This window comes from Protopterus annectens, chromosome 8.part0 (genome assembly GCF_019279795.1).
Source record: "Protopterus annectens isolate FY-2018-M chromosome 8.part0, PAN1.0, whole genome shotgun sequence".
NCBI classification, from domain to species: Eukaryota; Metazoa; Chordata; order Ceratodontiformes; family Protopteridae; genus Protopterus; species Protopterus annectens.
Genome location: NC_056741.1, coordinates 829,313,893 through 829,329,053, shown reverse-complemented (window position 1 = coordinate 829,329,053; position 15,161 = coordinate 829,313,893). Strand labels below are relative to the sequence as shown.

Genomic DNA, 15,161 nt, shown 5'->3' with positions numbered 1-15,161 from the left:
CCGCAGCTTGGGTTGTGGTTTCCACTGGCTCAGGGGCCTTGAAGGATACCACACCAGTCCTGAGTAGTGTGAAGTTTGCTTTAGAGAAGTTCTTCACTGTGGTCTTTTTTGTTTGGGGTGGGGCGGATGTGAATTTCCAGTGAGATTAGTTTATGATCTGATCTCACCAATGAGGGATATACTTCCGGTGTGGAGCATTTTGTCCCCATGTTTGTGATGATGAGATCTAGTATATTTTCTCCTCTTGTGGGAACGGTGACTAGTTGTTCCATGGCATTTGAATTTATGAACTCCAGGAACCTTTGGGATAAAAAGTTGGGGCTTGAGTAATGTTCCCAGTCTATATTCGGGTAGTTGAAGTCACCCAATATAATGGTGTTTGGAGATACATTTATACCCTCCAGTGTCTTCAGGAAGGCTGTGTGGGGTTCCTGAGTTTGAGAGGGTGGCCTGTAGCATGCTACAAATTGTAGAGCAGTTTTGCCTATGGTTAATTGCACCTGGATGGTTTCCGATGCTTCGTATGCCACCAACCTGGAGGTGTGGGTATCCTTGATGAATATGGATACACCCTCCTTTTGTGCTGTGGTCCGGGTTTTGGGCCCGAACACATGATATGAGGGTAAAACCGATAGTGGCCGGGTGCTCTCAGGAGACTTGAACCAGGTTTCAGTTACAGCACAGACATCGATGTTCCCCATACTGAGAAGGGCCTCGAGTGCGTGCATTTTGAGATTTAGACTTCTGGCATTGAGCAGCATTACCCTTAGTTTCTTCCCATTTTTGTTTTCTAGGGTGGTAGGTTTAGAATTTGAGCCTTGCCTAAAAAGGCACTATGGGGTGGCAAGAGCCTTAGCCAATATCCGAATCCCAGGGTGACAGGTGCAAGCCGTCCCTTGCAAAGCAGCGTGGCTTGTCAAGCATGTCATCCCAGGCAGACAGACACTGGATCCCCTTTGAATGACACCAGAAATTAAGCCAATTGTTAAAGCTGATCATCTTGTCTCTATGTTGTGGCATCATTCTTGGTGAAGGAAGGATACTGCTCAGGGTCAGGGTCATACCTGCCTGGGCTACATAATCAGAGAGCTCCTCTATGTCTCTTTTCATGTAGTCCAGGGAGGTACGTCTCAGGTCGTTCACACCAGCATGGACAATGACTGTGTCATATTTGTACTTGCTGTGGAGTGACCCAAGTGCTTGTGTTATGTGGCGGATTCTAGTGCCCGATAGGCAGCTTACTGTGACCCTCTCCTTATTCAGCCTGGTGAGTGGGACGCCAGTGTGTCTGACTATGGAGTCACCTATGACAAGTATGTTTGGTGTTGTATTTGGCCTTAAGGGCTGTGACTGCTTTGCACACTGATTTTGTGGTTTATGTGTTGCCTGTGGTGTGTCATGAGGTGGCAGTTGCTTGGGTGTCTGCTTTGGAGGCCTCTGCTGTTTAGGTAAATTTTTGCTCAGAGCCTCCGAGTATGTCTTTGTGTGTTTATGTGTTTGATTCATTGTTGTGATAGCTTTATGTGAGACTGGTTTTGTGGTGTGTGTAGTTGCCTTCTCCTCCTGTCTGGTCTTGCCAGTCCTGAGTTGAGAGAGCTCAGCCTCCAGTTTGCCCAAATAGCTGCATCTCGCAAGTATTTGTGTTATGTGGGAGGAGGAGAGGGTTGTCTGTGTACATGAGGCAATTGTAACATTGCCTCAATATTCCCAGATTCACCAACTGGACAGGGGAGGACGCCAGCATCTGGCCCTTCGACATGCTAGAGAAATTAAGAAGTTAGGGGTGTAACTGAATAAGAGAGGACTTAGTAAGGAAGTGGGTACTCCTGGGGGGGGGGGGGTTTCACTAGTGAGGGACTTTGTATAATACAGAAGTGCTAAACCTGAAAATAAGATGCTTTTAAGACAAGTGCTGAGCTTTTTTTTTTTTTTTTTGGAGTACAGTAAATGACCCCACACAAGAGTGCTAGGCCAAAGACAGAAAATATGCAAGTTTTGAGAAAAAAACGATTTTAAAATTAAGTGCAAATAGGAAATTCAGTAAACAGCTTTTGGTTGTGCTCTAAATACAGCTACTAATGCAGAAATCAAGTTTAACAAGCCAGAAAATGCTCAAACTAGGCAACTATGCAGAAAAACTTAGCAAATAAACAGAGAAAAAATACTTAAAATCTCAAAAGTGGCTCCTTTCTTCTCTCAGCGTTTTCTCCTCTTGGTGGGTGCTTCACCAACAGACAACAAGCCTGAAAGGACGCCAAAACCACGAGGCAACTAGGTTTTAAGAGAGGACTACAGCAAACAAGGTGTACCAATTACAGTAAGAAACAGTTGAAATATGCAGGCACTATAAGCCTTTAACCAGAAATTCCCAGCTCAGAAGGGCAGAGTCCAGCCTCTCCTCCCACAAGAGTGCAGACCACGAACCTTCTTAATGTAAAATAACTGGCCTGAAGCCCAAGTGCTTAAACCAGAACTAATACACTTTTAGAATTAGAGACACTGAGCCCTCAATCAGCAGTTCCCAACTTAGAAGGATGTAAGCCACCTGTCCTGCCACCACAGTGCAGGCCACAAACCTTCCTAATGTAAAACAACTGGTCTGAAGCCCAAGTGCTTAATCCAAAAGACTTAGAATGATAGCTACACTTTAATCAAGTTACTACCAAGCAGTAATAAATACAATTGAATACTTTGAAGAATGCCTGGATTAGTGCTTAAGTTATACAAACAAACTAGATTCAGCAGGCCTGGATCTAGTCTACGCTACAGCAAACAAGGTGTACCAATTTCAGTAAGAAGCAGTTCAAATATGCAGGCACTATAAGCCTTTAACCAGAAATTCCCAGCTCAGAAGGGCAGAGTCCAGCCTCTCCTCCCACAAGAGTGCAGACCATGAACCCTTTTAATGTAAAATAACTGGCCTGAAGCCCAAGTGCTCAAACCAGAATTAATACACTTTTAGAATAACTGACACTGAGCCCTCAATCAGCAGTTCCCAACTTAGAAGGATGTAAGCTACCTGTCCTGCCACTACAGTGCAAACCACAAACCTTCTTAATGTAAAACAACTGGTCTGAAGCCCAAGTGCTTAAATTAAAAGGCTTAGAATGAGTTGCACCAAGAAGTAATAAATACAACTGAGTACTTTTAAGATGACGCAAAAGCAAAATAAATTAGGAAGAAATACATATGCACTAAAGCCTTACGGGCTTAACTTTGAAAGACTATATATTAGTTCCCTTTCAAATTTTATTATGAAACTTTCAGATAGTAACAACAGGATGTTTTGCTACAAAACACATCTAACCCTGTTATTCTTTCCTTAAAGGTTGCAGTGCAGCACACCTCTGTATTTAAACACATATCTTTAGCAATTTGAACAAATGGCATTGTAGCCACAGCATGTTACAAATGAAAAAAAAAAAACATCTCTCTGGCAAAGGATATACATTTTTATTCTGGTCCAATGTCAGTTCAGTAAAGAAATGCTCTAGGCCATTATTGTGTGCTTAATGTTAAGAAGTGCAAATTAATATATCCAGTGGAAACTGGGTGTAATGCAAAATGTCAGATGGGAGCAGTGAACATCTCTAATCATACTGATGTAGTGCCTTGGTAAAAAAATCAATATCTTCAACCTCTATGAGATTTCATACTTTGAGGTAGTAACAGCAGCACAATTGGTGACTTATATCATCTAATTCCAAATATATTGTTAGGAGACTGAGTATAGTGCTATGCTAAATGTGACAGCATAAATTAGTTATTCAAACATTTGGAATGTTAGCTATGCCATCTTCAAAATAAACATATATTTTCTACAAAAATATACTAGTTTTTATGTCTGATGTAAACAAAAATCAGTATAAGAGTGTCCTAGGCTATTATTGTACTTTTCATACTATTCAGAAGTGCAGCACAATGCCTACAATGGAAAATGAATATGGAGAAAAATGTCAGCTACTGGCAGTAAAGGCTATAACACAGTTGTCCTTTCAGATTTCATTATTAATCTTTAAGGTGGTAACAGAGTTATCAGCTACAACGTTCACCTAAAACATTTGTCCATAACTCTGGAATTTCAGTGCAGCTCAGTGTTGAATGAACACTGCACTTTAGCCAATGAAAGTATGGCTCGGTAGTCAGTTTAGACACCATCCCCCACTCTGGAATCATAGATAAACTTACTAAGCTGGGCATTAATCCCTACATCACTCAATGGGTTGCCAACTGGCTTACTGACAGAACCCATACTGTAAAAGTAGCTGACTCCAAATCCAGCTCCAGACAAGTGACAAGTGGAGTACCTCAGGGTTCAGTCTTGGGACCTCTCTTGTTTGGCATGTACTTCTGTGAAATATAGGCCAATGCTAAGGGACTCTGGCTAACAAAGTTCGCAGATGACTGCAAACTGGGAGCCATTATTAAATCTCTACAAAAGGGCCTTACAGAAACAGATGCTTGGTGCCAGAGCCATGGACTCAAGCTCAATGCCAAGAAATGTATAATTACCCCCTTTGGGAAAAAAACATGTACCTGTGAATTACCACATAGGTGGCAGTACACTAAACATCGAAACTGTGATAAGAGACTTAGGGGCACAGGTGGACAGTGGTCTCACCTTCAATAACCACATCACCACAACAGTCAGGAAATCCTTCTATGTGGCACACCTCATCACTAAGGGCTTTTCATCCAGAAAAAAGGAGGTCATTGTCCCACTGTACTCATCCCTCATTAGACCCATTGTAGAATACAATGCCCCATTTGGTATGTACCTCTCAAGACATCTGCAACAACTGGAAAGGCCACAGAAAAACCTCACTAAAAAAATCACAGGCCTAAAGCAGATGCCCTATGCTGACCGTCTTAAAAAACTCCAGCTATACTACATATTGTCTACTCCGAGGCAATCTCTGCTTAACATACAAGACCATGTCAAACCCAGAGCTGTTGGACATGCTACACTTAAAGAAATCCCAATCCCTCAGTGCCACATGCTCCAGGGATCTAAACTTTGTCATCACAATAAACAAAACATGATGGAGGGATAAGTTCCTGACCCAGAGACTCCCCAGACTCTGGAATAGACTCCCCATACATGTCAAGCAGAGCGCCTCTTTGGCCCTCTTCAAAAGGGACCTTGAAGATTGGATGGGAGAAAGGAAATTCACACCAGGGATCATGTCAGTCACCCTGCTAGACAGGGGTCCAGGGAAGTAAATAGTTTGGTAAGAAATAGCCAGGGAATTGTTATGGCTAGGCTTGTATAGGCCCTAGGGCCAAAAGCCTAGTACCAACCTATGAACATATGAAAAAATATATTTTTCTGGTGAAATTTGTAGGATTTTCACTTCTAGCCCAATGAGAATTTAGTGCTCATATTTTTGGACATTAGTTTCACCTAGCCTTTTGACAAAAAGTCAAAGAGCACCCAGATGGAAAACAAGTATATTACCAGACTAAGCCAATAAAAATCCCTCTGAAAGGCTGGATTTGGTGTGTAGGCATGTATGCATATGTCTCTGTGTGTGTGTGTGTGTGTGTGTGTGTGTGTGTGTGTGTGTGTGTGTGTGTGTGTGTGTGTGTGTGTGTGTGTGTGTGTGTGTGTGTGTGTGTGTGTGTGTGTGTGTGTGTGTCTGTGTACACACACGCACGCACACACATGTGTGTGTGTGTGTGTGTGTGTGTGTGTGTGTGTATATATGTGTGTGTATATATGTATACTTTTATAATTCTAAGATATATTTAGATATAAAACACATCCATGAATACCACTCTACCCAAATGATTACTCTGCATGACAGTCCTGATCTACATGTCCTTATAATGCCTTTGTCTGTATATGGAGTTTACACCTCAATCTTTATGTACTAACAGAAGCATTTCCTTAGTGAGTAAATATATATATATATATGACAAACTTTGAATATAGGCTGCCTGAAAACACCCTGAGCACAATTTGTATGCTCACATTTAATGGAAGCTAAGTATAATGCAGCTTGGCATTCTGGCACATTGCAATGGCCGCACAGGCCTACTGATGGCGACTAGATTATTATATCTGTAGTTAACAAATCAACTAGAGGGTATAATACTGTTGACCTGGTCCTAACTAATAAATCCACCACATGTAATTTCCTGTAAATCAAAATTTATTTATAATTGTATATATTTTGTATTCACCTCCTGTGAAGAAATAGTAAAAATGTGCACACTTGCTGAAAACTAAAGCTAAACACATCTGTATTAAGGAGGTTATGAAATTATGCAGTACCACCTCAAAAGTTATAACACTGGCTGTGCCTTCATGGTGTTTCTAAAATAAAAGCCAATAGCGTCACCTCCTTTTATAAACATACTGTCCCATTGGAATATGTCCCTGGTAGAAGGGTATACAACCAGTGACAGTAAAGACTTAGTAATCACATAAATATAAAGCCATGTTGTTCTGAGGCAGATTCTGTCCCCTCAGCAAACCACATCAACAATCATTCAAACAGGAACTTGTAAAAAGCCTTTGCTTTCATAAATTACACGCTCTCCTGCACCTTGAGCACATACATATTTGTGCAGTTACAGAGACTTGATTTCAGAGTAAAGACAGCACTCCCTCCATACCAGAGTTTTGTGCCTACCATGCATTTCTGACTGATACTGTGACAGTTTTTCCATATTTGTCAAGGACCACATCACCTCTAAATATATTACCAGAGACTCACAAACTGAATTCAATGAGATCCAGCAGACCCTGAACAAGAAAACTATAAACACGTAAAACCAAAAAACAGTAGAAGGATGCTCCAATTTAGCTCGCTCAGCAAAATACAACTAAAAACAAAAGATAAGCGATGCTCCACACTGTAAAACTTGACTAAACAATTTATTTAAGACTATGATAGCGACAAAACAACAAATAGAAATAACTGAGGACAAGCACTTTCAGCTACTAAAGCCTTCTTCAGATTCACATTGAAAAACCACTTCAACATAATATAAAGCTTCTATCAGCCAATGACAAATAATATGTAAATATCATGTTTTAGCCTAACCAATAAAGGTGCTTATACAAGCAACTTTATCATCCAATGTACTTGATTATTCTAATAAACTTTACCTAACCAATAAAGGTAAAGATGTAAATCAGACTTCACTTTCCTAAATATCATTGGCTTAAGCTAGCCAATAGAAGTAAAAATGTAAATCAAACTTCTCTTCTGTATGGATCGATAGTTCACATCACATTTATATAAGAAACTACTTGCCAATATCATTTTCTAATACTTTGGTAGTTAAAATACCTATAATATGCAAAATTCACTTAATAAAAATGCACCCTTAAAAGCATATATTAAAACATAAGCAAGCCTTACATTTGCTAAAATCTAAGTACTTAAAATTAATGCATTGGCCGGGAATCGAACCCGAACCTCCCACATGGTAGGTGAAAATTCTACCACTAAACCATTTTGAATTATATAAATAGATAAATAATTTCAAACAAATTAAATGAAAGAGTACTGGTATAAAATAATCTTACACACATTTGATAAAGCAGTCTCTAGTTTAAATGCTTAAAATTAATGCAATGACCAGGAATCAAACCCAGATCTCCCACATGGCAGGCAAGAATTCTACCACTAAGCCACTTTGAATTTTGTAAATAGATAAATAGTTTCAGGCAAATTAAATGAAAACGCGCTAATATTAAATAATCTTAGATCACTTAATAAAAATATAGCACATAATAGAGCAATATCAGGCTTAGCAATTATTAAAAACTAAATACTTAAGACATAAGAGTTCCTTGATGAAAAAAACTGACAAAACCAATAGAGGCATAAAGGTGGCTACTTATGAATTATTTCAGTAGCTGATAAAAGAATAAGTCCTAATCTTCATTCTAAAGTCAAAGCCTATATTTAGTTTCCATTTCATAGTTCATCCAGAGACACTAAAACATGATAATAATATAATGGAAGATACACGCTCTCCTGCACCTTGAGCACATACATATTTGTGCAGTTACAAAGACTTGATTTCAGAGTAAAGACAGCACTCCCTTCATACCTGAGTTTTGTGCCTACCATGCATTTCTGTCTGATACAGTGACAGCTTTTCCATATTTGTCAAGGACCACATCACCTCTAAATATATTACCAGAGATTCACAAACTGAATTCAATGAGATCCAGCAGACCCTGAACAAGAAAACTATAAGCACGTAGCCTGCTGCAGATCACTCTCCATGTCCTCCAATGATCATGTAAGATTTGTAAGTATACATGAGGAACTAGCTTTACCAAAAATGTTGTTACAATGGGAGATTTCAATTACCCCTCTATAAACTGGACCATATATACCTCAAAATTTCTGTTTGTCCAGACAATCTTTGATGTAATAAATAAAAATTATTTGGAACAGATAGTCAACAAACCAAGTAAGTGCATAATATTTTTAAACGCCATTAACGAATTATCATCAGTTGCAACATAGGCAAATTTACTTTTATATAAAAGTAATCAAATTGTATTAAGAAGTAAATTATAATATATCCAACTACATGTGCCATCTCTCTAGTTTCTACATTCCTGGATAAATCTCACCTTAAACATTTAAATTTCCCTTCAAAATGTTTAAGACCATTGCAGTCAATAATTATGAATTAAGTGCTTTCAGACAAACTTCCCCAAGTTCTATGATAAGGTATCTAAATTCACTTGTAACATCACTTTATCTGACACTAACACACAGCTGCTATTTGCCCAAAGGAGTTCTGTTACCACATAAAAAGTGACTCAATTTGACCATCCCTAACAGAGTGAAGTATAAAGGGAACATACCACACTGTGGTCCAACAGCTTAAATAAAGTCTATTACAAGAGAAAAAAATTCTTAAATTTTTAAAAAGATCTAAAACTGCTCACATTAAAGATTGCATCAGGAATATTAGTAAGGACTTAAATGATAACATCAGGGCTAGTAAAGAAAACACTGAGCTTAAATTAACTTCTGAAACCTAAAATAATTATAAGTCCTTCTTTAGTTACATTAAGAAACTAAGAGCTAATGTCCAGCAGTGATTTAAATGTATTCAGAATGGTGCCACCCACTCAGACCCAACAGATATAGCAAATATAACAGCAGACATATTTAGTACAAATTTTGCCATTGAAACAACTATCTTAATTCCACAAATTACCAAATCCCTTGCACCTCCTAATAAAACCAAGGAACACATACTGAAGGTGCTCTCTAAACCTCAAAATGCTAATTCTAATTCCAATTAATAAATAAAAAAAAACAATACGGCACCTAAAAATGACAGTATAATACCTGACCTACAAAAATGATGACTAAGGATGCTTTGAATATTTTACTAGAGGTATTTTCAATAGGACTTAAGAAGGTACCGCCATCCTGGTAATACATCTTAGTATCCCCAATTTTAAAACCTGATAAGGACTCAACACAATGTTCTTTCATTATTAAATGTAGATTATAAAATATTCATGGCAATCTATGCCTCTACAATAAAATAATCTCTTCCAATGTTTATAAAAATTATCTGACTGGGTCTATAGTGAACAGGAACACCTATGATAATATCAAGAGAATACTATCAATAATTGATTATAGTGATAATTCAAAAAAGAACTAACTTTGATTAGTCTGGATATCGGTAGTGTATTTGACTTAGTTAATTGGGAGCACTTACTATTAGTACTGAAAGGATGTAATTTTTCAAACAATTTCTTACAATTAATCAAACTTCTTTGTGAAAACTCCTTTGCATACATTAAGATAGGCTCATATACTCCCCAATCAATCATGGTTACTAAAGGTACTAAACAGAGTTGCCCTTTGTCCCCATTTCTTTTTGGTATAGTTATGGAACCTTTGGTAAATTATAGAAAATCAAATAAAAACATCAAATGCATACTAATAAATAATGACTTAATCCCCAAAATACAATTATTTGCAGATGACATCATATTACTTTGACTGATTGCAATTCTTCTCTTATTGCAGTATTCTGAGCAATAGAAATATTCAGTAAGAAACTGGGATTCAGTTTTAATGAGAATAAGACTAAAATACTAGATGCTAATTATAATATTAAAAAAACAGATAAGTAATTATATAAATACATTGTTAAATATGGTAAAATCACTTACTTGGGTATAGTCCTGCCTGATAATGTTAAAGATATAACAACCCTTAATTATAATAATAACTTAAATTCCATAAAACAAACTATAAATAAATGGAATACTTTTTCACTATGGAAGAGAATGCCCTCCCACTCTCCCAAAAAAATATACAAAAGTATAATTCTTTGTTTTTGAGATTTTTATGTTTCCTAATAAGCCTAGATTGGCTTTAAACCATCACATTAGAGATTGGACATTGGATGGTATCGGTCTTCCAGATTTAGAACTATATTCCTTATCCTCAATTGTTAAAACAATAATTTCTTGGTTAAATAACAATTGTAATGCCAAATGGAAAGATATTCAGTTAGGTATTTAGTGTAAATCCAATAATGTAGCAAATTCATATCATACTAAAATAACTATTAATAAATTACATTGTTTAGTAAAAGACTATTTTATAGAAAACAACAACAAATCAGTTAACTCTTATTTTATTAATATGATAATAACCTCCTTTAAATTTTTAATTTTCAACAACCCTGAATATAAAGCAATGATTATCTTTGTATTTTGTATTGCCTACTAACAACCATGACTACATTTAAACACAAAACCTGTTATAATGGTATCGATTACTAGACAATGGGAAGTTACAAACTGTTGACCATACTATTAATAAAGAAAAGACATCTGATTAAAAATTAAAAAATGTAGACAACTGGTTGAACATAAAATTAACCTAGTGCAACCAATAATTAGAAATTCTTTCCCCACATTCATTGATTTACTCATGATTTTAATGTACCAGAATATAATTGGAAAGGGACTTCTATCTACAATATGTAAAGTACTTAAGAAATCAACACTATGTCACAGAGAAAGCTACTGGGATTATTTTAGACATGTTAATAATAACTCCCCAGTTGAAGATGATAAAAACTAATAGTCCAATCTTCAAAACAAACTACTTCATCACTAAGGTGGAGGATATTCTCTTGGAAGTTCTTACATAAAACCTTTATCACACCACATAAAGTTGAATTGATGTTTAATAAAAACATAGGATGCTGGAGATGTAAAATAAATGTTAAAGCTGACTGGCAGCATATGTTTTATGATTGTATAAAACTTAAAGCATATTGGGATAATATGGATTCTCTCTTACAATCTGATTTTAATGGTAAATGTATGCTGACCAAATCTTATTTAATACACCTATTCCCACTTATGTCATGAAAATAAAATACCTTCTTTTATGGAGTATCTTATCATTAGGCAAGAAAATTCATCACCAAGAACTGGAAGAATCAGATGACTCCTACTATGAAGGAATTTGTACACTTGGCAAATGAAGTCTGTCATCTTGAACTTAACATGATCAAGACAAGAACATCTAGAATCACTTCTTCATATAATATATGATTGAAATTCAAAGAAATCATGGACAAACAGACTTTACTAATTAAAAATCACTCATCGCATTTCTTTTTCTATTTAAAAAGCTTTGTTTTATTGTAGACACCATTGTAAATAGTTATTTTAATTGTTGTTTATTATTGTTCTTTTAGACGTATATTTGTTTCATAATACTTCTATTATCATACACTAATATTTTGTTAAAATTTTCAATAAAAACTATTGAGAAAAAATAATACTACCATTGGGACTAATAATTTACCTAAATGCCTAATAAATAGCACCAGACATGCCATTGCAGAGCCGCTCCATAAAACTTAAACTGTTTAATCTTAGCATGGCTACATGATTTGTCCCTGAAGAATTGCAAACTGCATTGATGATGCCCCTACACAAGGGCAGTCCTACCACTAATTTGGAAAATATAGATCCAGTAAGTTGACAAGTCTGATTTCCAAAGCCAAAGAATACATCATATCATATTTAATAAGCTATTATATTAAAAGTCTTATCATGTTAGACTCACATCAGTTTTGCTTTGTCAAAATGAGATCTTGCCTACTCAGTTTAGTTAACTTCTTCAAGAAAGTCACACAGGTTATTGACAGTATCATTTTGTTTACACAACCTATTTGAACCTTTGTTTCACATCTGACAGTATATCCAATGCTGGCATTGCAAAGAAGTAACTGCCTTAATAATAGATCCATACATGGTGAGGTGGATAGCCAAATGGCTGAAAGACAGAGCAGAACATAATTAAGGTGGGATACTCCTGCTCAAAAAAATTGAAAATAACTACATTTGTGCCCCAGGGCTCAGTATGGGGGCCCATCCTTTTTAGCATTTACTTCTCCAGTCTTCATATTGTGAATCAGGACCTTTAATTAAGTAAATTTCTTGCTGACTGCAAACTGGCTGTTACTGTCAAATCTCCCTCTGACACCCAGGAACTAACCCTCATAAACAAGTAGTGCACAGAAAAACAGCTAAAATTGAATGCATAAATGTAGTATTGCCACATTTGGTAAGCAGGTCTGTCCCTCAACCGACAGTATAGCTAACATCCTGCTCCAAAATGATAATTAATGTAATCAAAGATCTTGGAATATAGGTTGATAATCCCCTCAGCCTTGACCACCATGTAGCAGCAGCAGCAGTCAGAAAATCCTTCTTTTTAACACAACTAATATTATTTCCAATGTTTGATGGCCAAAAATATATTCAAAATAGCCATAACAATATATTGCAACTTGCTGCTACAAACACCCACCCACACATCAACTGCCATAAGAAAGAAAATAATGACTGACTTGCATTGTATACAGTATGTGCTGTCACTACTGCTCACAAACATGTGTGGCTTTCATACAAAAAAATTACAAAACATGCACCTAGATGAGAAAACTGTTCATGAAGCCTGCAGTGTCTCTTGCCCATAATAACATCTAGTCAAACTGCAGGAAAACACTGAAATTACCAGCTAAGAGTAATAATGTTCAGATATGTAATGGGCATAGTACTAGGACATGAATTTGTTACACCTGACTTGTTACTATGTTTACTGTGTTTAGATAAGAATAGGAATCTAGAGTAATTATTTGGCTAGTGCAATTGCTATACTAGCTAAATGATTATTCCTCCAATGTTCTGGAAGACAGAAAACTTTTTTATTTTAAAATGGGATTTATACTGATTTTAAAATTAAAATATGATAAAACTGAGTTGTCTCAACACCAGTGTTTAAGCACTTTCACCCCAACACTGAGATAACCGAGGACCCATTATTAAAGGTTTAACTATAGACCATCAAATGTATTCATTTTAACAGCCAGAACAAATTCATAATTCCTTCCTTGACTTATAATGACCAGATGGGAATAACATTAAAAACAAAAACTCAGAACAATAAAAAAAATATTGTAGACAATTACTAAGGTATAAAGGTAGTTCCCAGTAGAGTTACTTATCCAAAAGATGCTTGATTCTGGATTATCATGGTCCAGCCTGATGAACTGCTTGATTACACTGTAGAACATGGACGTATGCTGCAACAAAAGAAAGAAGATGGATGGCTATATATAGGCCATTACAGCAGCAGCACAGATACATCTATGGTGAATGTTGGGTGGGCATGCCTGAAGGAAGGGTGCTTGGCTTTGAAACTCATTTTCCTGAGGTACTGTACTTTCATCATCTTACCTATTAACTTTACAAATGGTTTTATTCTGACAAGCTATCTACTAAAAAGAGAACTGGAATGAAGAAAATATTATTTTTGTCAAATTATCTGAAAAAGTTAAACATTGCAAACCTCAAAGATAGTCTATTTTTTAGACAAATATAATTAGCTAGATATGCAACATTTGGGGGGGGGGCTTTTAAATTCAAAGACTGAGTGGTATTTTGCAAATAGCACAACATACCCAATTTATGTTTATAAATTGATTATTGAAGTAATAAAACATCAATCTCACTTTAGCATAGCACCTCATAAAATTCTTTTAAAATACAAAATAGTTATAATTGAATCATGTTTGTAAATTAGGGTTTCTTCTTGTTTACTGGACAGAAATTAGATTTAAAACTCAAAATGTTGAGAACACCTGCAAATTGCAACATCTTCTTTGACTTTTAAGTACTTTCATGGAAGTTTTTTTTCCTTACTCCGCACAGTTAGCAATGTTTTAAAAAATTATAATGCATACCGAAGATTTGAAAGTCAGTTGAAAGTAGACAAGAAACAGACAATTTCTTCTGGTAAAGAAATTAATACAGTCCAGCAAGACCACCAAGATTTTCACAGGACTTTTGTTTGATAATTTTGTATTATTCAAATGCTTAGTTTTATTTATTGTCCTTTTAACAAGTTGTTTAGATAAATCTCTAAGGCTTCTCTTATGCTATTTCTTGACTAAGCAAGGAAATTGGTATGAAGAACTGAAAGAAAACAGATTCACCTTTTCTAGAAGAATTTGTTAATCTGTTATTTACAGTATATGGTAAGGAGATATCTACATTAACAGTGCATTCTAAAATAATAAAGCCACTTAAAACTTGGTCTAATTTAAGTTAACTTAATGAAAAATATAATACTAACATTCTGACAATCTAGCTATTATTCTGTCTTTTAATATGTGATTCTTTATAAAACAGTGGAATATACCAGGAATTTATAACTTTCTATTTTGTTATTGCTATAGTTTAACAAAAGATTTGAAGGCTAAATATTTTCACACAAGCTTGCTACATAGCAAGTGTCATGTACATACCTATGTCAACATTATTTTCTAAACTAAACAGCAAGAAATTAAAATATTTACTGGTCAGAAGCATGTACTGGACTAAGCCCCACATCTAAAAGTGGTTAACTACAGTTATGGTTATCACTGTTAAACTTGTTCACTTGAAGAACTCTCAGTACTGTTGACAACTTCCTTTCAATGAATTTGAAAAAAAGGATAAGGTATAATAATGGGGTCAGAGCCTGTAATATCTTATAGCATAGAATACTGATGTACTTGGTATACTTGCATGTGGCAGTACATGATTTCCATAGAAAAGAGCCATGCAGCAGAAAAGCCCAGCA

General features: G+C 35.9%; 1 protein-coding gene across 3 annotated transcripts in view; it reads right to left on the bottom strand.

The window, feature by feature from the left end:
* LOC122809083 (CD276 antigen-like) overlaps positions 1-15,161 on the bottom strand; it is a 553,533-nt gene that overhangs the window by 477,680 nt on the left and 60,692 nt on the right. The window lies entirely within an intron of this gene.